Source organism: Phaethon aethereus, assembly GCF_964289735.1.
Source record: "Phaethon aethereus genome assembly, chromosome: 1".
Classification (NCBI taxonomy): Eukaryota; Metazoa; Chordata; class Aves; order Phaethontiformes; family Phaethontidae; genus Phaethon; species Phaethon aethereus.
In genome coordinates this window covers 100,507,297-100,531,114 of record NC_138575.1, presented here as the reverse complement: position 1 = coordinate 100,531,114, position 23,818 = coordinate 100,507,297, and the positions used below count along the sequence as shown (strand labels likewise).

Below are 23,818 nucleotides of genomic sequence, written 5' to 3'. Positions count from 1 at the left end.
TGATCATACAATAGCCTGCAATTCAGTTTTCTGGGAAAGCTTGGAAAACTCTGTATTCCAGTTCTGAATTGCACTGCTGCTTCTATTTACCATGGCCAGGGACACAAATGTATCTAAAGACTGCGTCAGGAGAAGACTAAGGAAGTTTATCTTGCATTTGAGACCACCGTGCAGTAAGTGCCAGGAGCAGGAGAACGCTTGCAGGAAGTGACAAAGCCCTGTCTATCACTCACATGCAAAATTTGTCAGTGTTTGACCTTCAATTGTTTGGAGTTTTTTCTTTATCTGCAAGCTCATTTTCCATTTTCATTTTTCCACAACCATGCTGCGGTTCCTGAGTACAGTAAATTTCTTTTTTTTTATATATATAAAATCTCTTTTAATATCCTGTGCTCTCTTATCACACTGCATTCTTCCCCTGTAATATATTGTCCATAAATTTTTCAGATGATATAAACTTTAACAGCTATAGGATGTGATTGAAATACAATGTTAACTATTTTGCTCCTACAAAAATATTCTATGGAGGTTCACGTTCGTTCTTTACATTTAAGTAACATCTGGGTCATGCAAATTTAAAAAGGCAAGAAAGTTATTTCAGTCTCAAACTCCAAGTCATAAAAGACACGACACTAAAGATGATCCTTTTTCTGGTCTCCTCTGATTTATGATCTACAGTTACTTGACCATGAAAGGAAATGCATAAGCATTTTAAGTCAAATACATATAATTAAAACGCTAAAACTCAACAATGTGATGTGTCATTGTAACAGTTGATAAATGTATCAGCCATAAACATATCATGTGCGCATGGCATACAGATCACATAGCACAAAGGAACACCAAAATTAAACATGGTTTTGTTAAGGAACCCAAATTGTTACATAATACTGTTTAAAAAAAAAAAAATGGACAGCAATCCTCAGTCCTCCACAATGAAATGCAGTTCCTCCTGAAATGATCCCACTCACCCACTGAAATGTTTAATTTTAGCTACTTTTTTCAGCTTTTTGGTGGAATTATCCCAGTAAACTCAAACACTTGTATTTGCTGAACTGAAACTCTGCCTCGGGTCAATTCCAGCTAAGCTTACACCTACTAAAGCAGCGTGATGTGGTTTGAATTTTGCAACTTATTTTTCATGTCCCCAGCTTCCAGGTACCATAGCATTCCACTCTGTGCAAACCCCCATAGTACACTCTATACAAGGTAGACAAACGATCACAATTTGTCACAGAAGCTCAAATACACGTGGATTTTGCTGCAAGCTGCACTTTTGAGGGATCTTTGGAGAACCCTAAGGATATAGCTCACACAAAAAGTTTCTGCAGCCGTAGGTCCACTACCCTGCTAAACTGAGTGAATGATCCTAATGAAGCATCCTTGAACAGTGGTTTACTAGTTCATTTTAAAAAACAGAAATGCCTACCTGAAGCTCTTTATTGGTACCCGATTTGCTATTTACAAACACCACCACAATAAAACATTATCTTGTAGTTTAGAATGTGTCAAACTGTATTAGCAGAAGATTAAAGACCTTCTGCTGAAAATCACATTACAGAAATGTGAAGTCTAAAAATCATGTCCAGGGAGTAAAGCAACAGCAGTTATACAAGTTACTGGTCTCCAAATATCAAGACTTTCTATATTTTTGAGACTTGCTTAATGATTTAGTAAAAATCACAATTCAAAGTTAAGAGCTCAGATGAAAACTCCATACCTCAGTAATTTTACTTCTTGTGCCATTTGATTAATTTTAACTCTCATTTTATACTGCAGCAACTGGCACAAATCACCATCAGGAAACAGAAAACTACTTTCCCATTAAAAATTGCTTTCTTATTCACCTTCTCATACCCCAAAAAAACGTTATGTTTTTATGGGATTTTTTTTTTCTGCCAGTCCCTGGCTGGCATTTCCCCCTCCCCAAGAAACCATGCTAGTGAGACATATAGCAACTATAGAATGAAAAAATTACAAATTTTCTCTTGTTAATTTCAGAAGACAGCTATACTTCCTGTTAACCAGCTATGTGCCTATACCTTAAAAAAAAGAGGGGAGGGGGGAAAAGATGGTTCTTAGTCACAAGAATAATAAAACCTGTAAAATTAGCCTGACATAAATAAGCATCGTAACAGCAAAACTCAACATTAAGTTAGGATTCAGTGGTTACTACACTTTCACCCACTTAGATTTAGTGACTCGGAAGAAAATGTGATTCCATTAAAAATAATCTAAAATAAGCATTTATACTGGTTCTATAGTGATCTAACCACAGCATATAAGAGCCGTTCCTCTGAAATCAGAACACTAATGCTACAGTAAAAGGTAGTAAAACTGAGATCAGATTTGCATCCAAAGAATTTCCTATTAATATCTAAATCAACAAAGAAAAAAAAAAATCACTAACACATGCACACACACACACATTCAAAACTCTTCAGACACTATAGTTATAGCTGCTACTGAAATTATGCTGCACCCCTGGAAATGCTCATTGCAAATTACCTGTCAGTCACAGGCACATTCTGTTCTCATAACTTCCATATCATAAATAGATTTACTTAACACCGGTGGAAGACACAATGCTGTGAGTTCATAGAGTGGTCAGTGAAACTAGTTCCATATACCACCTTTAATAAGACCAGAACCTAAATAAGAACCATTCTATAGTATACTAAATCAATTCAGATTAGAGCTGTTAAGTCAGTGTCACTTACTAGTCAAGTTACTAGTGTATAACAGTTATAGTTCCTTCTTTTCCCTCAAGACATATTGAGATGTATTACATCTTACTACTAGAAATTAGAATTTGACCAGGCTTGTGATATGAAACATCGCTCATTATTAAAAATTATTTGCCACAATCAGAAATACTATGACTCTAAGCTTGACAAAATTATTTTTATTTTCTGTTGCATACCATATTCCTACATCTCCCCTGAAACTGTTACATAGTCTGAAATGCTCATTAATTCTAGTAAGATAGTCCAACCATTAAAGGATTTTGGACAATGTGTGACATTTCTGATAGATACTATTGTGGGTTTTTTCTATTTCTCCATGAAAGTGATATTTGACAGATATTTTTATGGCTGCTCCTTGCACCCAGCCCTTAAAGCAGATCTGAATGCATGAGGCGAATATCCAAGAGCTCTGAATAGTACCTACAACAGTTTTCCTATGCCTAGAAGCACCAAATAGCCAAAGGTAATATCATGAAAAACGGACATTGAACTGATCACTGTATTCATGTCTAAATGCTGTCTGTACAGCAACTTAAATTCCAAAGCTTATAAAATAAATAATGTTTATGTGGTTTGATGACTTTCCAAAGTAGCTACTTGAAAATATTCAGAGCTGTGGAATGAAGGCAATAGACCTAAGGGAGATAGATTAGAGAATATAGAGCAAGTAAACTTGCTATATAAACCAAGGTACAAAGTAGAAGAATTTAGCACCTAGACTTTAACTCTGCATATCTGGTGAAACCAAGTCACCCAGTAAGTCTTACTTTGTTACAAAGAGTTCAGAAGCAAGGCATTTAATGAAGACTTAATTTCTCAAATGTAAATTTGGAGGAAAGTGGCCCAGGCCAAATCATCTAATGCCAGTGAAACCAAACAAGTTGCTCAAAACGGTAGGAGAGCACAGTCAGAATGCTCACTTCTTCTTCTTATTAATAAAAAAGTAGGAAGTAGAGTAATAAGGAATAATCTTTACTTTAAGAGCGATAAGAAAGCAGTCAAATCCTGGAAAACTGATATAATGTTGCACATCATCAATACACTACAGTACAAGATCAATGACTAATCAGGTTAATTTCATATTCACTCTGGTACCATAAATCATGAAGAACCTGATGTCAATACAATGACCTGCTCTATAGCCTTCATTTGAATTAAACTGAATTCTTTTAATACTTACTGCTTGCTTTGGGAATGCTAAGACTTCTTTGGTTTGTGGTTGTTTGGGGTTTTTTTAATTTCCAGTAAAATAAAAATCTTATTTCCAAGACTTGACAGTGTTTCCCTCAGTTCTCATATGCTGCATTTGGCTACTCTGATATACTAGCACACTGCTTAGCATTAGAGGTTCTAATATAGTAACTATTAGTTTATGAAGAAGTATGCATACTTCATGTTCTTTTAGGAGATTATTTTTAAAATCAGTTTGTATATACTAAAAAGAAAAATCAAACATGGACATGTTTGCATGATGAAAAGCCAAGATTTGTGTGGCAGACTGCAATGATAAAAACCCTTAATCTGTGAGATACTTTTGTTTAGTGCCATATAATCCAGGTAATTCAGTACATAATTTTTAAGTGAATGCTATAAGCTATAACTATGCTCCCAGAGTTGGGGGGTGGGATGCTACTGTTGTTTTTAAGAAACAGCTCATTTTCCAGTGGGAAATTCCTAATAGGAAAGTAGAGCTAACATGTTGGCATACGACACCAAGCACCAAAAGGTCAGTTGATCAGCAGAAAATACTTCCCAACATCAACTTTCTTTCATGAAAATGATTTGAATACTTTATTTACTTATTATTGATTTCATCAAATTACTGAAACAAGTAGTACAGTCTCCCTAAAGCTTACCTGTATTTCCAGAGCTGGAAATAAAAAATGATGTACTGTTAGCAGATGTCAGTACTTCTTGTACTGTCTGCCAGTCATGGGAATCATCAACTTGGGAGAATAGCTTTTCATTTCACACTTACACTACTAGAACATAGGTATTTACAAACAGCACAAGGACTGTATCTTCTGACAGGGACCACTATCAAAACACAATGAGAGGCAAAAAAACAAAAACAAAAAACAAACAAAAACAAATAAACCCGTTCTCAAAAGAAATTAGCAAATTCTGAAAGTGCTGGCACCTGAGACTCCTGTTGAATGGTAACTGTGATACCTGCTGGTGCTCCCACCCTTATAATAAAGCAAGACTTTATTCCACAGCTGAAAGAGATCTTTCACCAGCTTAGCACATCAGACCAAACACAGAAAGAACTAAGTAATAATACGTATGAAGAAACTCCTCTTCTGTAAAATTGGTCTCGAATGCTTTAATCTGAAGCCTTAAATGGGTAAACTGTATTTACAAAAAAATTGACAGAAGAGTGCCTCGCAGATCAAGGTACTGATTACTTCATAAATTTAAGAGCAGAAACATCACCTCCATTTCTGTTCTTGGGGACTAGATAGAAGACGCAGAAAGAGGGGAAGGGAAGAGAGAACTTATGTCTCCACGACACAAACAATGTAATTCAGATTAAAATCCTAAAATAATACTTTTAATGAAGGGGCAAATCATTCTCACGGGTGTGTCTGTGTATGTACCACAGATACCCAATAAAGTAGAAATCTGCAGAAATGGAACTCCCAGAGCACCCAAACATCAGCACTGCTTTTGCAAATTCCCTAGAAAAGGCAACCCGCATGTCATTAAACTGCCCACACACTTACCCTGAACAGTCAGTTCTCACTCCCCTTCTCGTTTATTGCTTCCTATGTAAACATGGAGCCCTTTTGCCTTTGCTCCCAGCACCCTTTCCTACCTGCAGTATAAGTCGTATCAATGGAGCAAGAATATTTCTCAAAATTTGCTGCTGGAAATCTTTGTGTGACAAAACATGCAAGCTGACTCAAAATGTCAGGTCCAAGGAAGTTTGAAACCTTAATAAAGAGAGTGAAACATGTAGAAAGATAAATGGACAGACAAAAAAAAACTTGCACCCAGAAGAACTCAAGCTGGCATTTAAAGACTTAAGTGTGAGAACTGGACTCATATTTGCTAAGTTCTGTGACCTGCTGCTGAGATCTGAATTCATCTTCATACTGCTAGAGTTTAGGAACATTTCTAAAGGGAGATGCAGACAAAAGATGCTACCCATGTGGAAAAGGGAGACATAATATCTATTACATTAACAAAATGTTTCCTATTCCTTCCTCACATCCACAGAAAAACCTTATCATATACAAAACAAGACAGAAATTTAAAAACTGCTTCAACAAAGCCAAAATAGCAATTTTCTGTAGACAACTGGACTCAGTCAATTCCTGGATGGACAGATAGATGTAATATGTGTTATACTGCACATACAAGTTCAGTGTCATGTTCTGACATCCAGTCCTTTTACAACTGTGACCACATTATCATCTTTTTGTCTCTGTCAGAGTCAATCTGGACAAAAATTTAATTTTCACAATGTATACATGACACTTAATAAACAACTGTCTTTTAGGGTTTTCTCTTCAGTGTTCCAGAAACAATCTATCCATGAAGCTATGGCTGAAAGCACCTGAAAATTAATTCATTAAACAATTATAAGCTCATTATAAGCCAAAACTGTCAAGACTTACGCAGCTCACAGATAACAACTATGTACTGTAAGACTATGAAATAGGGGTGTTTGTGTTTATAGACAAAAAAGGCTGCATAAATGTATGCAACTTTACACAATCATCTGTTTTTCAACTACTTTATCAGGCAAAAGAGTCAATGTGTGCATGGCTATAAAGCTATCTGCATTTGTGTGACCTTTATAGAAAAAAAGGCCACAGAGAGCTTCCACTATGTTCATAAAAGTGAAAGCAAAGAACTATTACAATTTTGCTTTATATTGTAATACTTTTGACAAGGATTCTGTATTCATTCTACCCATTAAGGTATCTGCTGAACCTTAGAAAATTTTTTTTTTTTTTTTTTAAAAAGAGAATTCCCAGCAGCAAAAACAGTGCTTTGGAATGGCACAGGAGGTCTCATACTCATTTTTTTAATTACTCTCTTCATTGAACAACACAGAAACAACAGACTTGGAGATACACATCAATGCCAACTGCTTTAAGCATTGTGTCTTAATGTTAAAAAATCAGAGCTGAGGGTAAATTTTTACTTTATCAACTAAATCAAATTTTATCTGAATAACACAAAGGCAGTTACGATTTGGGGCAGCCATTACAACAGGATCCAGCAACTGCTACCTACCTACCTTCTGGTATCCCACTGCTACCGTCCCCCATGCCATTCTCATCCCACAGCTCCTTTACAGAACCAGTAAAAGGATTCAGCAGCTAGTCAGAGAGTAACACTCCGATGATACAACATGAAACTGTCTACAGCTTCTGACAGAATTACAGGGGAATGCTATGGAAGGAGTCAGTGCTCTGAGAGCTGCCCATTGCTCACCTTTACTTTTCGGGACTCCCAGGAGCACAGACAGCCCTTTGGAGAAAAAGGACCACGCTGCCGTACAGACCACAGGATATGAAGCAAACAGAGTCTCCTCTACCAGTTTAACAAACAGCAGGGAAAAAAAATTACTTAATTTGTAAGCCACATTGCACTCTCATTTTACAGCTTGCTCATACATAGCGATGTATTTTAAAGTGATTGCATCCTTCATTTTTCTTTTTTCTCCCTCTTCCTGAATGTCCTCTCTAGCTCTTCTTCTCCTTAGTTCCATCTCCTTCCACACAGTATTTGCAGTAGACGTCTATTACACTGTCATCTGTTTTCCCTGCTCCTTTCAGTGCCAAAATGCCAAATGTCACCAAAACAAACTAATGCTAAACTATTCCCACAGTCACCCAGCCCAGTATGACCTTTCTTGCATTACTCTTGGTTTACACATTTTTAAAGATTTATGGACATTGAAACAATTCTTTAATCTAATTTTGGTTTTATGCAAATCCCATATTAATAATCCTGGGTTATTTCTAAGATCCCTCACTTTTTTTTAATTGTCCCATTCTCTCTCACATAATACAATCTTATTATTTATCTTCATCTCTTGGCAATATTAAAAAGATAATAAAGTAAGAGTGCCATTAACCATTCCATAACCTTTCCAGTTGCCCAGTATACTATATATATTGCTCAAAACACCCATCAGTGATTGCTTATTGCGCTTCTGTATTCATTCTGTCTTCACAGCAGAGGCATTCTATAGTCATTTTGAACCAATTATTTCTCTTCAGACTCTTATTTCACCTCTGTACTTTCCAGACACAACCGTACCCCACTGAATGTCCAGCACAAAATGTGATGCCAAAATATAACAGTTTATATTCATTTCAGTTCATCACATTTACAAAACACTACTCAGATTTGGGATGACAGAGGTAGGGGGAGGGGGGAGGGAAAGACTACATTAACCTACATTAACTAGTCTCTTTGTTAAGTTCAGTGCAGGAGCATTACTTGTATGAAGCTATATTTTACTCTTAGTTACAATGTAAATCCAACACAATTCCTGTGTCTAAAATGGGTTCATAGGTAGGTTAACGACAACTTTAATACACTATAGACCCTAGAGCTCTGTCCATCCTTCACTTTGTCCAGAGTGGCAGACTTGCTAGGATAAAAGTGATTCTGTCTCCTGCTAAGAATTAAGTTCAAGAAATTTATCAGGGTAACTCTTCTAGACATCTTTTTCATTATTCCTCTTCTGTTTTTCTACTAAACCCTTTCAACTACTCCACATTGTTAAAAGCATTCAGATGGGAAGTAACTATGTCAGGTATTAGTTCTAATGCTCCTTTGCCAGGAAGCAGAGGCCTCCTAACATCACCGTGTCATCCGACGTAGCTAAGATAAAAAGCTTTCTGTCATATATATATATATATGTATGTTTCTGTAAAGAAACAGTTGGTCACTTCCCACTCGCACCTCCAGTATTTTACTCCTGTATCACTTTCTTCTACATCATTAACAGCAGATATTGCAGAAGTTGTTGTTCTTGCATAATTTTCAAATACTAAATGTAATTTTTCACTAGGATGCAGTATCATATTTCAGTGGAAAACATAGTGAGCATGTACATACATCCCTAAAGTGCTTCTCTTTTAAATGCAGAATCACATGCTTGAGATTTGCTAAAGGATGTTAACTGCTAGGAATATAAACATCAACTTTCAAACATACAGATATTTATAAGGCTTTTTAAATTCTACCCATGTAGTGTGGTTTTATGCAGTGAAACAGAGATGTACACCCTGTGTGGGGTCACACCTGTCACTTGCCTTTGCACCTCTCATACCATGCCTCAGAAGCCCTCCAAAGTCAAAGGAGGCTTACTAGGACAAGTAATGCCTATGCATGTGAGAACTAAGGAAGCCTGGCTGCATACAGATTTTTATCTGGTGCCCATCTGACTTTAGATGTAGGGATGGAGAGCTTTATCTAAATGATTTTCCTGAGTTGGACTTTTATAATGGCTGTCCTGCATGTAGATACTGCAATGGTTAATAACTACAGCTTGCATGGGGCTACTCAATGGAAGACTAAGTCCTTTTTACATGAAGTGTAGGAATTAAATATGTCTGAGACCTGTGCTGCCCAGCCCCATCCAGTGAAATTTGGCTAAGATCAGAGAGACAGTCTTCAAAAGTTAGTAGGGATGGATAAAAAAAACAAAAATGAATTTATACCAGAATTACTAACACCTATTTCCTTAATAGATCAAGGTAAACATTGCAGGATTCAATTCTAATATTGTAACTGTGTAAAATGGTCATTTTTTTCAATTATATATTATCACCATTTTTAGTAATACAGTGTACAGGAGCATGTATCTGTATACACACACGTATCTGTCCCAGAGATGCGTACCAACACCACAGCTGAAGAATGCCCCCGCACTGACAATACACCTTACAGGATCTTTCAACCTTTGACAGAAGGCTGTCACTAAATCAACTCAAGAATGCTCGTATCCCAAAAGAACAGCTGAGGTTTAACCCAGTATAAATGACATTCTTCCAGACTACCCAACTTGGAGAACACACACAGTTAATTTTGCACAATCCATAGCAGAGCAGTGGAGAAAACCTCTACAAAGGCTTCAGGAGCCTCCAGGCCTGGCACTTAACTGTATCCAGCAAACTGCTTCCAGGCAGTTGGTAGAATCTCACTGTATGTGACAAGAGAGAACAACTGGACCAAAGCATTCACTGGCAAGAAACATGGACAGGAGGATTGGTCTGTTCTTCCTGTAACGGTGAACGAAATTCAGCAGTAAGCTGAACGGAATGCTATCACTTGCAGTTTTGCTTTTCTTTTCCCCTTCCTTTTTTTTTTTTGTTTTACAAAAAACATTTTTATTTAAAAAAAAAGCAACAGGAATAGACTGGCTTTTGTCCATTTCCTAACTCTTTCCTGGATGAGTGCCTTTTGATGAATTTGAACGGGCAAATAGAAAGGAAAGAACTTGCAAGGTTTTAATTCAAAAATCTCTGTTTTACAGAAGAATGCAAAAGGAAGATTTGAATCTGTATATTTAAATCATTTTTTCTAAACAAGGCATAACCAAAGAGGGGGGAAAAAAAACAGTGCCCTAGTTACTAAATGAACTTGAGTTCTAAATAAAACACATTGCAGGTGGCCATGCCAAAACTTGTTTACATTTGGTCACAGCAGTGCCTTTAATTCAACTAGTAAACTAGGTTAAACAAACCTACATCACACTTGACCAGTGTTTGTAAATACCTCTAACATGCACCAGTTAAAATGCATATGGTTTTAAAAAGTTCACTTCCAAACATGTCAGAAACAGTTAAATGTACCTTTTATATTTAATATAAAATAGGATAGCAGACATAATCCTGCAAGCTCTTGTACATGGAGTCATTGCAAGAGTCCAAGGGCATACCTTCAGTTCAGATGCTTCCCTGCCCCACAGTTGAATTCTTTTCATTTTTAAAACAACATAAACGCAAACAGATTATATATTTAATACAGATTATAGACTTCACAATGGATGGTACTACTCTTTTACACCTTCTATATGGAGACCTGCCATTCTTCAGATTAAAAAACAACTCCCAGTCAAGTAAAACTACTTTCTTTGCTCAGTCCTCAAAGTCACTACATTTCAACCTACATAACACAAATTGCAGACTTTTCACGTTGTGTCTCAATTAATAGTGGTTTAAAGAAGTTAGGTCTATGAGTTCAATGCTGCCCTCCACCTTCTAAATCAAGACACTGCACTAGTGCAAGTCACATGCAACAACTGAATTTGCAAGATGCAGCGTGCCACATACCCATTAGTTTTCCTAAAAATCTTAAAAGCACCAACACTCAGCATTTACTTTCTATTTCTGAAACGTTCTCCATTCTCTCAGTTACTGCTTACATTTTATTTATCAACACTTTAAAACAAAATCACAAACTCTTCAGCAACTCAGAAGAGGGGTAGTCCACAATCTACGCTCTGCTACAGCACGAGACAGACAATGCATAGTCTTCTCTTAAAACACTATGTAAATCAAAGATGTGACAGTACTGACATTAAGTGGTTTGTTCCAAGATTTGGGAACTGTTAGTCTGCCCATCCAATCCCATCCTCTGTGCTTTAAAGCCAACACCTCTGTTTAGTCACATGTGTACTTTGGAGATACCTCCAGTTAGTTCCCAGTGTACAAGAGACTAGCACTGCAGGAGTCCCATGGTCCTGGCAAATCAGTCACGTAGTAGAGGGGAAGTTTCCACCTGGGCTGCACATTTATTTTGTGCACTACTTCACCACCTCTGCCTGTCCTTCATCCACACCGGTACTTTTCTGCCAATCTTATTAATGTTCACCCCTCTGGATGTTTTCATTGTAAGAGGATGTTCTAATCAGAAAACCATTTACTTCTGAATATAGGCTGTTGCATTACGGTGCCATCAGGAGAAGTACAGCTCTAAATATTTCTTCAAGCTAAAACACTTCCACATAAATGCTCTACAGTTCAAACATTTATTACCAAGTTTCAGAGTAAAATTAAATTACTGTCATGGATACATTATGTTTATTAATAAAGTGTCACAAAATTATTAGTGAAAGTTAAACAGGTAACACAAGGATATGAGGGAACATAAATGCTCAAGTTCCAGTAGCAATGTTTGCTTTGCCAGGTTACACATCCCATAAGTTTGATGGAATGCACTGCACGTTATACATCAAACTACACGGCCAGGAAGAAAATTAACTTCTGAAGTTCTGGTTGGGATTTCAATTTTGCATTAACATTACGTGAAAAGTGGAAAAGCAAGAACCTTCTTTGTTTGGACTTCTGATAAATATTTACACAGAGGTTCATGAAGGCAGAGTTTTGAACAGATGACAAGGCACAAACGTCACTGAATCAATCTCTGCAGTATTAAGGAAGGAGTCAGAGTCACAGGGAAGCTAGGAGTTAATCCAAGCTCTCTCCCTCCCACAGAAGCCAAAGGGTCCTGCCTTTCCTCTGGAAGGTTGTTGTGGCATCTTTATTCCCTACTGCCACATGGGAAAGAAGCCCTGAGTCTTCCAGATGGAAGGCAGCAGGAATAGTTCCACAAGTAGTTTAAATCGAGGCTGCTTTCTGCAGATTTCAATTTTGACTTCACTCACCCTCACACCTCTCTCCATATAGGCTTTGACTGTTTAATGTCATTCTACATCATCAGTTCAGCTGCCGTTACTTCTTTAATCCCCTTTTTTGTGCCCTACTCACCCTCAGGAAACATGTTTGGGTTTGGGGTTTTTTGTTTGTTTGTTTTTGTTTGTTTGTTGGTTTTTTTTTTTTTTAAAGAAAACACTCAAATCCAAAAAAGCACTCCCACTACCAAATCTTAAACAAATAAAATCTCTCCTTTAGGCAGAAAATACAAGCTTAAGATTTTTCACTATCATGGAAAAAGCTCTTAAGATTGGAAAAGGCCTTGAAAACACTCAGATTCTAAACAAACATGCCTCCCACTGTAAAAGCTTTTAGATATCAAGCTAGTATAGGACCAGATTTCTCATTTTTAGGAGCTGGGGAAAAGTAAGCCATACCATGCTGTTATCATCTCTTTCCAAGAAATCTCAACTCCTCCAGAACCCATTTAGCTTCTACTTGTCAAATCCCTGGGTGGTAAAAGAAATGTAAAATAAAATACAACGTTGCTTGTGAACTGTTTCTAGACTGAAACACTTGATCAGTTGGATAAGGCAGCTACATAACTACTTCATCCCATTCTTGCATTTCTTCTGCCATACTAGTAGAGGTTTTCCACATGTTCATCTCCCCCAGTATAGGAAGCTAGTATGGTAATGAGGATGTCATCACAACTAATAAGATTGCTCAATACTGAGACAGTTAAAGGACAAAAGCACATGAAGTGAGGAAGCAGGGCTTGTTCAGTCTTGTAAAAGAGGAAAAGCTAAGGAGTGATCTAATTACAGACTGCACCAACTTGAAAGGGACTTAAGGCAGCCAAACTCTCCTCAGCAGCGGCAGACGGTGCAAGAGAAAAGAGCCACAAACTGTGTTGTAAGAGATTCAAGCAGAAGTCTGTCCCCTAGAAGCCTGCACAGCACTGAAACAGGCTGCCTGGAGGGCTGTGGCATCTCCATCTTCAGAGGTTTCCTAGAGTCCACTATCCAAAGCCATAGCTGTTGACCTGATACGTTAGCAATAGTCCTGCACTGAGCAGGAGATTGGATGGACTAGATGGCCTCCTGGCACTCTTCCAAACAACATTTTATGATTTCTCTGATAGTCTACATCTCTGAAACCAAGACATTTCAGTATCAAAGCTCAAAAAAGATTCCAAGTGAAAAGTAGATTCTGATTTACACCATTCTGCAGCCTGATCCATAACCGGCACTAACAGAATCCCAGAATCATTAAGGTTGGAAAAGACCTTTAGGATCATCAAGTCCAACCATCGACCCAACAACACCAAGCCCAGTAAACCATATCCTCAAGTGCCACGTCCACACATTTTTTGAACACTTCCAGTGATGGTGACTCCACCATCTCCCTGGGCAGCCTGTTCCAATGCTCGACCACTCTCTCAGTAATGACATTTTTCCTAATATCCAGTCTAAGCCTCCCCTGGTGCAACTTGAGGCCATTTCCTCTCATCCCATTGCTAGTTACTTGGGAGAAGAGACCAACACCCACCTCACCACAACATCCTTTCAGGTAGTTGTAGAGAGCGATAAGGTCTCCCCTCAGCCTCCTCTTCTCCAGACTGAACAACCCCAGTTCCCTCAGCTGCTCCTCATAAGACGTGTTTTGAGACCCCTCACCAGCTTCGTTGCCCTTCTCTGGACATGCTCCAGCACCTCAACATCCTTCTTGTAGTGAGGAGCCCAAAACTGAACACAGTATTCAAGGTGCGGCCTCACCAGTGCCAAGTACAGGGGCACGATCACTTCCCTACTCCTGCTGGCCACACTATTTCTGATACAGGCCAGGACGCTGTTGGCCTTCTTGGCCACCTGGGCACACTGCTGGCTCATGTTCAGCCAGCTGTCAACCAGCACCCCCAGGTCCTTTTCCGCCGGGCAGCTCTCCAGCCACTCCTCCCCAAGCCTATAGCATTGCATGGGGTTGTTCTGACAAACATGGGGTTGTTCTGACAACAACCTCTCTCATCAGTCATAATTTTTGGGCAACATCAGAACTCGAAGCAAGTTTTCACCACAATTTTTTTGTCAATATCAATGAAGTCCAAACAGGCACTAATTAAAGGAATGTTGGTCAAAATCTACCTGTAATGTTCCAAGATAAACAATCGATAAAGGATATAAAACTCGTAATTCCTACCATTCCCTAGCTTTTCTATACAGAAACTAAAGCTACAGCTACTGTAAACAGTAACTGTCCTGTAGATTTAAAAGATGCGCTTTGGGTTTAGGTTTTTATTTTGTTTAAAAACAAGACGACAGACAGAGTGATTCCAGTTGTTTCCCTGGAGACTAACTGAAATCAATTGTCAGCCCCTTGAGGAAGGATGGTGTTGACTGCTCCTACCTGTCTAATGCAACAGCACACAAATCACATAGCAGCACAGCACTCATTCATACGTACTCGTGCTAACAGACAACTAGCAATTATTTTGCGTGTCTTAATTACCCTTTGGGGCCTCTGAAAATCCAACAGCTGGAAATAAAGTTCTAGTCTGAGGGACGTCGAGGAATAGCAGTTAGGCAGGGAAAACTGACACACAGATGCAAGGACCAAATGTCACAGAGTAAAACGCACAGATTTCATCACCATATTATGTACAAGATAGCATCTACACGGAGTGCAAAGCGCCCTTAACCCCAGCATATCCTTCATAGAACTCAACCACTGATTAAAAGCAGAACACAAGCACGACACACACATTCCACCACAACGCCTTCCGCTCCAAACCAAACCAAGTACACTAAAACTGAAGCATCGGCCGCTTGCTGCGTTCTGGACCTGAACGGCATACCTAGAAGGGAACCGCAGCAGCTGCCTCAAAGGGCGTGGCAAGCCTGAGCATGCGGGAGCCAAACGGCGCTGGCCATCAGCCCGCGCCGGTGCCCGGGGGCGAGTTCCGCCGCGGCAGGGCCGCCGGCACAGCCCGCCCCGGGCCCACACGGCGGGCGGCGCTGAAGGAACAGCGCCACCTGCCGAGCCGCCCGCGCCGCTCCCGGCCCCGCCGCCCGCCCCCTGCCCGCGGCAGGAAGGTGTGGGGAGGCCGGCGGCGCTGGGCCGTTCCTCTCGGAGCCGTCCCTCGTCTTCGCTTTCGACTACTACTACTAATAACGGGAGGGTGGTAGCAGAAGCGCGAAGTGCTGCCTGGAAGCGCTGAAGTCCCAATCCCCGACAGTTTTTAACCCTCCCCCAAGGCAGCCCGTGGCCTCCTGGCAAGGGAGGAAACCCAGCGGAATCCCACCGTCGCCCGCGTGGCCTGGCCGCGGCCGCCCGGCTGCGCTGCCAGGGGAAGGGGTAGGCGGGGTCAGACGCCCCACCATACCCCTCCTCAAACACACCTCCCGGAGTAAAGCCGCAACGCCGGCTCCTCCCTCACGCCCTCCGCCCCGTAACGGCCAGCCCCGCGCGGGACCGCCGCTGCAAAAGCCACAGCTCGCGCGGCCGTTTGGGCAGTAACAGCCCGCCGGCTCGGGGGGGGGGGGAGAGAGAGAGAGAGAGAGGGAGGGAGCCCCCGCACGGGCCTTCGGCCAGGTGCTCCCCGGCCCTCTGCGGCTCACCTGCGCTCCAGCCGCGGGACTAGGCCTGGCGCTGGCCGCAGCCCCGCCGCCGCCCGGGGCCGAGCTACCGCCGGCGCAGGTAAGGGGAGGGAAAGCGCCCGGCCGGCAACCCGCGCACCTCCCGGCACCGCTGGCCTCCGGCAGCGCCGGCTGCTTCTCCCCGCTGCCGCTTGTCACGGCTTCGAACGGCTGGGGAGATCACTCTGGAGAAGTTAAAGCGTGCGAAATTAGGAAATTAATGAACAGAATCCTCAGGCTGCTTTCACAAACAAATTTGAAAGATCGTGGGGAAAATGAAGCAACACGTGGGGGTCTCCTGCCTAGAAACTACTGCATTCTCAATCCCGCTGTTCCAGCCAAGAGTCAGCAAGCCAATACTTTCCAATACCTTTTTCAAAGGACAGTTTTAAATTGGAGAAAATACTATTCTCATGGACAATCGTTTCACATTGAATATTGTCAGAAATCGGGGGGAGAAGAGGGGAAACAAGAAGGAAAAAAAATACGTATGCAGAATAAATTGCCTACCAAAACTATTTAGACCACAAAAAAATAATGCAGAACCGCAGCTAGGCAAAAAAGTTTATGGGCATTTTTAACTGGAGACTGTAGTTACTCTTCTTGTGGTCCTGATGTTATAAAAACAGTCTTAAAATCGACTGTAGCGTGCCCCCGTGATAAATAAAGTTGCATTTCATGACAGTTACTGTATTTACTTTGTTCTATCCTGGTTTATGCAAATAAATCCAACACAAAAGAAAACGAATAAAATTATAAAGTAAGCCTTTCTTTACAAAGGGAAAAATATCTCATGGTGATCAAGCTATTTGAGAGAACTTCTCACAAACAGCCCACGTTCATGCTGACAGGGATGACAGAAATAAGATTCTGCCCATGAGTAGAATGATGTTGTTTCTAAGCTTTGAAAGTTAAAAGGAAAAATTGGAAGCTGAAGTATCTGCAGTTCCAGCTCTAAATAAGATCTTTATTTAACTCTTGGAATAGAAGCCAAAGCTTGCCTTTTTTTTTTTTTTTTTTATTTGAAGCCACAGAAAACTGATACCCAACCTATTACCACTAAGTAAAATGACTGATGAGGCTAATGAACTATGGGGGATTTTTCCGTATTTTTCATTATAAAAAATGGTACAAGGACATTGCACTTATTATACATTTATCTTTTTGGGGGTTTGAATCTTTTTTTTTTTTTTTTAAATAGACATCTCATAACTTGAAGTGCCATGGTAAAAATGCAAGTTTCAGAAGAAAGGGGAAAAAAGGCTTTGTCCCTCCCTTAATGATCATCATGGAACAGAAATGAACGTTTTACTTTATCTCAAGTTAAAAGCTGTTTTTAAAAATGTACCAAAACACAGTACCGTTATGATCGTATTGAATTTTTCAAATGAGTGCTATTCAGACTACAGTTATCAAAACAACACATCTAAGGAGTATCACTGTGCTCCACACTTTGAAAAGGCATTTCTTTCTGGTAACGATTCATAACAAGAGACAGTCATGAATATAATTCTGAAGAAATACGCATGATCTCAAATTTTTTTTTCAAACCATTTCCCCCACTTCTTTAGTCAACTCCGCCTAGTTTTTTTAAGCTTCCATTTTAAAGGCATGCTTAATGCAAGCAGCTGAAGGTAGCGCCCAGATGAAACACAAGTCAAAGCCAGCTAAAGTACACCAAAAGCACATTCTACCCTTGACTACTCGTGTACTGCTTCTGAAGACATCAGCAAAACTTTCATATTATATTCAGAAAGCAGTACTAAACAAGGCTGTCATGAGTTTAACGATATTCATATAATGAAAATAATCATCTGGCATATCTCATAGCTTTATATTGCAAACAGTAATACCAATCAGAGAGAGGAAAAAAAGTTCAGCACGAGTAAGTTTATTTCTCATCGTGTTCAGATTTCGTGTAAAAGAAGCACCCACAGACTCAAGAAACCACCAGAAACTGCATTCTGATTCAAGGCTCTGAGCATGAAGGAAGAGATTTTAGTTCAAAAGGGGCAGATTTTTAAATGTCCCTCTCCATAGCAAAATCTTTCACTCTACAGTAATAAAAATAAATTCAAATAGTTTTAGTCTAGTAGGAGGAAAACAAAAAGTCTGAAAATGAGAAATTGTACATGCTTGATTACTGAAAACTGGAGATGAAGAGAAGAACTTCTGAGAACTATAGTAAAAGTGCTCTTATTTTTTTAACACCATCTCTTTCATTATTTTGAAAAAAGGAGAATAAAATGAAGCAAGTATACTTTCAATGCACACTAAAACAAATATCTTGGGGGGGGGGGGAAGTATATTAATAAAAAAATTTGCTTTTCAATCAGCCATTCATTTCAAGACAAAACAAAGTCTATGATTCACCACAACAGAATCCCAAGTGATTCGTTTGACTTTCGATCGCCAAAACAGTCTGCTTGCCTTTCAGACCCAGTACACACGTCATGAAAGGCAGGGTGACAGTAGGAAATCTATGAAGTTGTGAGGGGACAAGAGCTCAGGCAAAACACAGATAAATCTTGGTTTTAACACAACGCATTGTTTTAAGAAGTACTAAGGAAATTCCACTGCTAATGAATAGGAAAAATAAAGAGTATAATAGGGTAAAGTGCCTGTTCATTTTGGGAAAAAAAAGTGCTTAATTTTTTATTTTATTAATATACCTTTCCGTTTTGATCTTTTGTCTCATACCAATTGTTTGATATTATTTGTTTTATTTTGGAACTCATTTTTGCAGCCATCTGGTGATTTTGGTAATACTCCCCCCACTTCATATACAGTATCACTTAGAAGTTGACAAGGCGAGTCTGGTGTTTCAGACAAAAAACTGAGTACAGACCAAGAGGTCAATTGGTATCAAAAGAAAACTAAAATTAGGTTGTTTCATAAATTTTTTTATTTGTTGACCAGTTTCAAGGTGTTTGGTGGGGGTTTTTTTTTTTCTATCAGCTGCCCTAAGATTCTGCAGTGGAGTAAAAACAAGAGGCACATGCAAGAAAGAGAAACTTTCTGTGTGCCCAGCTGAGGGGAAGGCTGAAGCACGACACCAGGAAACCCACTGGCATTAAGGACCTACTGCAAAACAACCTTCAACCACAGGACACAATTAACCACAAGACACAAAGCTGCAGGAAAACAAACCTCATTATTTCCACCGCTCATGGAAGTACTTACTAATCTTGAAAACGTCTTCCACGTAAACAGAGAAGCCTTCCGTTCACAGTGGCCTGAATAACCGATTCCTGAATGCAGCCTGAGTGCACCTTAATCGCCAGCAAAACGTAACTCTGCACAAGTTCTCCTCTACCTTCACCCAGTCACTCAAGAGATATCCAAACGCTTATTTAGTCAGAGTCTTCTTCAGCCACTGTGTCCATGATATCCCACAAAAAAAAGGCCAAAAAGTTTTTACAGTGCCACACATTAGCCAGCTACTGAAACCAGAACAAATGCAGCCAAGGGAGACTGTCAGTGTCGTGGGTAGGCAGTAATACTGCCTAATGTGACATGCTACTGTCAGGCTTTTTCCTCATTTTCACTTGGATTTTTGGATTCTAACCCAATTTCGGTTGATGGAAAAACTGTCAATTAATCGCAGTCATGCATGCTGTAGCCTCCCTAGCACAACACAAACCATTGCAGAAGCAAGGAATGTTACTCTGCTCTCCTCTAGTACTTACAAACCAGTTTCCTTTACTGAGGTGATTGCCTTGTTTTGCCCAAACTATCATGAGAGTGACCATGAAGAAAAAGCAAAGTTATTCACACCAGATTTTCAAAGCACTTCAGCATACAGCCAGCAGCTCAAGTACGTGCCCAGAAGTTTAAGCTGAGCACAGCCAGCTCTCAAAGAAGTCAGATGGTTCTGAAGAAACTCAAGAACCTAGAAAACTGTCATGATCAAAGACAGTATCTTTATTTCCCAACCAGTCTTAAAATTTTGCCCGCAATTTACTTATTTCGGTTACATACAGAACAGGTTGGGGTCAGGTTTGGGGTTTTTTTTTGTTTGGTTTTGGTTTTTGTGTGTGTTTTGTTTGTTTGTTTGTTTTTTAAGAGTTCGCCATTATATGACAAAAATAAATGCCAGAGCATTCTTTTCTCCACCTACAAGCAAAACCAGATAAGCATGATTTCTCTTTTACTTTTGTACTGACTGTGTAAGAAGTACCCAAAAATTTCAAGTCAATAAATATGCAGTAATAAACCTGTAAAGATCAAGACACAAGTTAGGTGACTGCAGAACGACGTGATTTGTGATTATGTCATAATTTTTAATTTTTTTTTTTTTTTCCCCCTCAAACTTCCCAGAGAACATGGAGCTGGACTCAAATTAGAAACATCTTTCTTACTGAAAAAAAAAAAAAAAAGAAAAGAAGCTGAAACCAATACCACTATTCGCATGAATATGCAGAGCGGGATTTAGACTGTACTCTTTTTGTCCTGTATGAATTATCCATCACGTTTCTATTGTATATTATTAAAGTGACTTGCTTTTTTATCCTCCCAACCCCCACATCTGTGCTGCTGTAATTTACGTGAATTGCAGTTAATGATCACTTGCCTTATGCTTAATCAGCATATCAATAATATACTCTGCACAGACTAAGTAGCTCTTCTTTCTTTCCCCTTTAATGAAACCTATAGAAATGGAACTGGTATTTGACTGACTGGCATTACAAAAAGGTTGCCCAGGCAGGTGCTGGAGATGGTAGTACAGGATACAGGCCTTGTGGCTGCTGCCAATCATGCTCAAGCATCAGCAAAGCCCGCTATTATATTTTTTAATTCCATTGCCTTGCTATCTAGAGGGACCAATGTTTTGTACTTAAGGGATTTTAATGAGCTTGACCAGATCAGTGCCACTGACGCCAAGACTGTGGTTGTGTGGGATGGTTCAAGGAGAGATCACATTCTTACAGGGTGATATTATTAACCATGGTCTAAAACACTGCCATTAGAGTGTTCCTATGTGGGACACAGAAATCTTTGAATACAAATGAGCTATAAGTCTTAACATGAATATTCAGGAATTTCTGGAAAGCTGTTATTATAGATGCCCAAGTCGAGGCAGACTTGCAAGAATAAAGAAGAACCGTTGAACACTGAAAATGACAGCCAATCAATTTGGGTCGTTTTGCCAGAAACTAATCAAAATCATGTATCGATAAGATAAAATTATTAACCTAGTAAGAGGCTTGTTAAACACTTTGGCTAAATTATTTTTAAAAATTCTTTAAGTCACCAGCCTCAGTATACTGACATTTATGGTTTCAGATGAGAACACTGCTGCACGCTGGAGAAGAACTGGCACAACACCAATACTCTCATTTGTGAATCACAGCCGCAAGTGTAGCTCTATTAGCTTTACCTTGTAAATCACCGCTATGCTATTAGCAATCTTTCAATATGATGTGACATCTTTATTATAATGTTTTTCCACTAAAGTTTAAGTTCATATTTTAGTTAGCTCAGAGACAGATGCAGCCATATTTACTAGGTTTAATTAATTGACTATAAATAAAGGGCTGTAAAAAGAAGGCATCTCTCTCACGGGATGTTCAAGTTGTCATCATTTTACAGTAAAATGCCAATTCAGATAGGATAGACATTGCTATTTCTACACTTTACATTCATGTTTCAATACGTAAGCTTAAAACTTCACAGTATTTTGAAGGCTACAGTTTAGAGTCTCAGTTCTCCTACGTAAACACTCACAGTACATGACCTACATTAGTTTACTACCATGTGATTTTTAACTAAGAATTTCATTAACTAGTAAGAACATCAGTACAATTCCATTATTTACTTTGGTTTCAATATCTGTGGATATTACAGTAAATAGGAACAGCATGCACAGACACACACAAACAAGTTGTGCTGGATTTACCTGACAAAAACCTGCAGAAGCTAATAAAATTGCTTTGAGAGATCTGGGGGCCTGTTTTGGTGGGGTAATGTAGCACATCTGTTTTTGTTATAGCCCCCAAGATACCCTGCATCATTCCCTACCAACTGCTTTAGGCATCCAAGGCAAGAGAGGCACAGCTGCAGAGAGCAGAGCAGTAGATTGCACAGCTGCAAGGAGATGAACAGAGCAGAAAAGTAAAGGAGAGGAGGGCAGGGCATCTGGGAGAGAAAAAAAAAAAAGACTTTGCAAAAAAAAAAAAAAAAGAAAAAATGCAAGTAGACAAAAAAATTGATGAGCTAGAAATTGCTGGAGAGTTCCCTCTTGGACATCCTGTTTACAGAGGTTTCTTATTGGGAAAAGTCAGCAGGAACAGCCACTAGAAAGAAACATGAACCCTCTTCCCCTCTTCCCACTCCTTCCCCATGAGAATGGAACAATTTGTTCAGAGATACAGAGAGAGATCCATGTATAAACTCAAAAAACAAACCAAGCCTTAGTCCTTAAATACTGCTAAACACCTGCATAACACTGAACATCAAGAAGGCACTATTTAAATATTAACAGCTGAATCCCATAAGGCAGAGATGCAAAAGTACTGTTACTGCTGATCTAAAGTGGTAAAAGTGATAAAGGTGAAGTAACAGCTTGCCCAAAGCTGCAGAAGAATTAAAAAGCGGATGTTCACGATCCTGCAAACAAACCAACGAGCAGATACCTGCCAACACTGCGAAAGCAAAACGCAGTCGTTTTGGAAAAAGGACAGCGGCTGGGCTCCTAGCTAGCAACTCCTCGCCCTTACCAAGAGTAGAGACAACGTTTCCCAAGGACTTAGACGTAGCAGCACCCTCTGGCAGAGGTTTACTTGTAGGGCAGAAGACACGGGCAGACAGATGCATGAAAACTTCTAGGAGTTGTCATCCTAAAAGTAGGAAGCCTAAAAGTAAGACCGCCGTAGAGGAAGGGAACAAAGCACCCACGAGGGTGCACAAGTGACAGGACAGCAAGAGAGGGAGCCACAGGTCTCCGAGTGCCTTCTTTCAGCAAAGACTTGATGGCACAGCCTTCTCTGAGGGCAAGGGGACCTCCAGACACCAGGGCTTCAGCCTGCCAAGTGGTAAAGTCTTTTTTTACAGGGGACAGAATGTAGAAATGCAAGAGTCTCCTTGCAGATCTATGCTATATAATGTAGAAAAGAGTAATGGGTTGCTCCTACACACAAACCATATACATTCCACAGAGACAAGAAGCTGGGGACTGTCCGGATATCAACAGCACTGGATGGCTATGCACTGGTATTAAGTCATCAAAAATGTTAAAAGGAGACTGGTGGCAAATGCTATGTAACAACGGTGGAGCGAGCAAGTTCAAAAGCACAGATGCTCTAAAACTGCACTTTTACTTCTCCATATAGAAGGCCTAGTTTCATTAGATCTGGATACAAGGTAAATAAAAGAAACCCAACCCTCAAAAACATGATTTAGATATTTCTTTGAAAACGTTTTAACTCATAAGTAACAGTACTTGAACAATTCAGCACAAAAGTTATCAAATAGTACTTACATCACCCGTTTATGTCCACACAGCTTTCACCTTCCACTACTCACATCTGAGTAAATTAGCAAGCAATACTATGAAACAGTCCCCATTCTTTTAGAAATACACATTAGAAGAAGGAACAGTACCTAAAAGACTTCCCTCCCCCCCCCCAGTGCCCCTCTTGATTTCTCCAACGACAGCGAGCTCTTCCTGGGGATTACTTGCAGTGCGATGTATGTTCTAAAGAGAAGGCACCATATGTATCTGTGCCACATATTGCAAGTTTCGAGCAGACTATTCTTGAAGCTCTAAAGAACCAGCGCTATCGCACGGTGTCCTCTGAAGAGGAAA

The 23,818-nt window shown here is 39.8% G+C and overlaps 1 protein-coding gene across 1 annotated transcript in view; it reads right to left on the bottom strand.

Annotated features, from left to right (window-relative positions):
- Positions 1-23,818, bottom strand: part of EPHA3 (EPH receptor A3) — a gene marked incomplete at its 5' end in the record, with an annotated part of 232,300 nt that overhangs the window by 190,309 nt on the left and 18,173 nt on the right. The window lies entirely within an intron of this gene.